Here is a 3820-nt window from a genome sequence, read left to right as displayed (position 1 = left end):
ACTCACAGAATCTGATTATTATAAACATCTTGGCCATGGCTTTCTCAGTTACCTGAAGAACTGTGTGCCAATGTTAATTCAATGTCTCCAAAATTATTATATCCAGTTTTGGGTTCTCTCTTCTACTTGCTCCTTACCTTCACCCTCATTTTGTACTTTGTAGGTTAGTTGAAAAACTCCTTTTCACTGGTTTTCACTGGCTGTGTGCATTGAAAAATGCAGCCTGAGGTATGCAGGTGCAGCTCTTAACAGGCCTATTTTGTGCTGTACTTGGCACAGGTACTGAGGAATGGAAGTAAAAAGAAAGCTACCCTAGTTTTGCACCTCTTCAGTTTAGATGCTCTGCTGGATTTCAGTTTAATTTGTAGGGTGACCGTGATCACACTTAGGCTCAACTGCCTGAAAAATAGTTTAGGATAAGGCCTGAAAGAATCACTTCAGAAGCCTTATAGTCGGGGAGCTGCGTCAATTTACCCCTGCACCCCTTCATCCAGTTTCCTTTGCTGGTAGATTCATTGGGTGGAAATGGTGTAGAGCCACTGAACTGGTGTTGGTCTACGAAGATATCCCTTTGTGCTGTAGTATCCCATGTAACTTGATGCACCTGCTTTACAGCTGTAAAGTTCATCCTGTTGGAATAGCATAAGACTGCTGTATGGTAACAAGCAGTTGGGTCAAATAACATCAGTGAGAATGTTATCTGCCCCTGCCAGTGCTGCATTTGATCTCCACAGAATGCAAACCAATATACAATTACATTCTCTTACCCATCCACTGAATGTCCCAGCCCTGGAAAATACAGTAATTGCTGTTTCTACCTAGTGTTTGATCAGTTGACATCATTTATGGGCTTACCCACAGACTCTCAAAAAATGGAGGATGTCTACTAAGCATTTGGAAATTATGTCTTTTCTGTTTGATTTTAGCAGTTCATTCATTACACGTACAGTCTCTACATTTCTAAAAAAGAAAAATAATTAAAAATGAGTCCTTGAAACCCAATGTAGTTTTGATCCCATCAGTATAATGAATCAAGTGGAGGATTATAACAAATGGGGGGAATTTGCTTATTTGTCTTTCTGTCTAGGGATTTTTTGCATACCACAGTATTTAGCTTCTGAATTTAGTTTCATTCAGCTTGAAATACATTTCCAGTGTTTTAGAATGTCTTGGCTCTTCCCACCATTTCAGGTGCTTAGATGAATGTAGAGAAGAAGTTTTGTTTTGTTTCTATTTATGATGTCGTCATTTTTTCCCTAGAGCATTCTCAGTGACAGGACATGGATAAATCCTTTAAGTCTTGAATAGGGACTACAAATACAACCAGGATGACATCCCCTATAATGTTAAAATAACACAGGATGCATCTACACATGCACCCCACTGCACAGGTGGGACTGCACAGGCGCACGGGTCTTTTCCAACCCTCCTGTACTGTAGGTCATTGGTACTGCGCAGTAGGGGTGGCATCACGGATAGCGCCTGCCAACACTACATCACCATAGCTCGTCGCTATGGTGACATAGCATCTTATGTAAACAAGCCCACTGAAAATGAGTGGTGATTTGAAAAACTATATGAATTGCAATACAAAATAAGCATCGCCACTGTAGGGAGTAGTATATCAAAACAGACACTCCAGGCAATCTTTCGGGGTGATTATCACATCATTTGTTTTGTGTATGACACAAGACCAAAATGGTGACACAGTTTTATCATCAGAAAAGTGTAATAGTCTTTTTATTATCTGCTTGGTATAATGAAACAGAAATTGAATGATAAAGATGTATGCATAGGCCAGTGCCTTACCTGATTTATTATTGACATGGCTTGCCTGATTATTATTGACATGGCTTTATATCAACAGATGGGGGCTGCGGGACTTTATTTCTGTCCAAAAATATGTACCGTCACCATTTAAATGGTTAAGCATTTTACATTTAAAACACACAGGCAGGTTGTTTTCAAAGTCTATGCTGTGCCAGGGCAACCAACAAAACACTGGAATCCCAGGCTTAAAAAAAAAGAGTGGGTTTTGCTGCGCAGCTAATAGATGGTGTGTGGTAGCAGAGGAATGTGTCACAGTAATGCAGAAAGCTGTAATGATGTCAACTTGTTATTTACTTTCCAAATCTGAATGACTGAGCAAGGCGAAAGGAGAATCAATCAACCACAATGTGACCCTACAGGCGGAAAAAACACGGCACTCTCACCAGTAAGAGGTTGGGGGAAGGGAAGCACATGTAACCAGGGCAATGTTGCATCATTTACTTGCATTGGTTTTTGTATTGCTCCCTTCTTTCCTCGATTGAATGTAATATCTCAGTATCAAGCTGTACAAATCCAGGGAAAAATAAGGAAAGAAGGGCATGTTCAAGGCAAAAGAACAACAACATTTTGTCTGGGTGCTGAATTTCAGCTGATATGTAATAAAATCCATTCTGCTGATTCACAATTATGGAGACTGTGTAAGTCCATGTTTTAATGTGCTCTAATAATGGGATAGAAACATTATTTTTAACATCACTCGTGTTGTATAATACAGTATATAAGAATTTATTTTTTGCTTGTGTGCCTTTTTTTTTTTTTTGACTGGGGAAGCTCCCAGTGATTTTAAAGCCTAAAAAACACCCATTGTCTTGTGATGTGATTCTGTTATGTTTCAAATTACTGAGAATTAGGCTCTTGCTTGCCTGGCTCAATTTATAGAGGAAGGCACATAATTAAAACGGGAATAAGCAGGGAAATAGAAAATGGTTCTGGAGATTTTGTCCAACTGGGTCCACACATGACTGTTTTGGTGTACAGTGACTCTACATTATTACCATTATGTGTTCTTAGCATTGCAGACATGTACATTTAGATCTATGACAAGTAGACTTTTCACAGAGTCATTTTTATAAATACGTTTTGAGGACGCAGAAAAGATTTCCAGCAGCCTGAAACTTGCATGATGATACTGCTACTAATAAAGCCATTTTCATTAGCTTTTGCACCATCACCAGACCTTAAGGAGATATATTATTTATACCCCTCCATGTACACACAACCTCTTACAAACTATGTGCATATGGAGAAAGAGAGAGTTATATATATATATATATATATATATATATATATATATAATATACACACATATATACATACAGACAGATATAGATCTATATAGATACATTCTATTGTGAGTCCACAGGCTTAATCTTTCATTTTTCTACTACATGGAGGGGAAAGGGGTTTCTTTTTATTTTGTTTTGATTTGTTTTAGACCAGAATTCAATATAACATTTAAAATAAGCCTTACAAGTGAATTGCAATGAGTTCCTTATGGTAATGTGGGGGCTGGGGGGGAACACATTATTATTGTTGAGAGTGTTTCTGGTGGCTGAAGTTTTTTGGGGTGTGGAAGGCTGATTTTGGAGGAGGGAGAGTTCTTAAAAGAGGTGGCCTTTTATATTTTTTCTTTCATTTTTTTCTCCCCTCCCCCCCACCTTTTTTTTTTCTTCCCCTAGTTCAGGTCAATGTGGTTGATTTTTTTTTTCCCCCTAGGAGGTCACTGACTGTCTCAGTGAGGATCTCTGTGTGTGTGTCTCAACAGTGCTGCTGCTTCTGCCTGTGCAAGCCTGGCACTCTCACATTCAACACCAAACACACTAACTCTGCTAATGAAGTAGTGAGCAACAGCAGCAGCACCTCCTGACCGCCATTCCGCACCAAAAAACTTTCCATTTTCCTCTTCCCACTCTCTGGGACTTCCTTTTGATTTTTTTTTTTTTTTTTTTTTTTTCTGTGGGGGGGGGGGGGGGGGGAGGGGGGTGGGGGG

The sequence above is a fragment of the Alligator sinensis genome, unplaced genomic scaffold (assembly GCF_000455745.1).
Source record: "Alligator sinensis unplaced genomic scaffold, ASM45574v1 scaffold312_2, whole genome shotgun sequence".
NCBI lineage: Eukaryota > Metazoa > Chordata > Crocodylia > Alligatoridae > Alligator > Alligator sinensis.
This window is presented reverse-complemented; position numbering follows the sequence as displayed.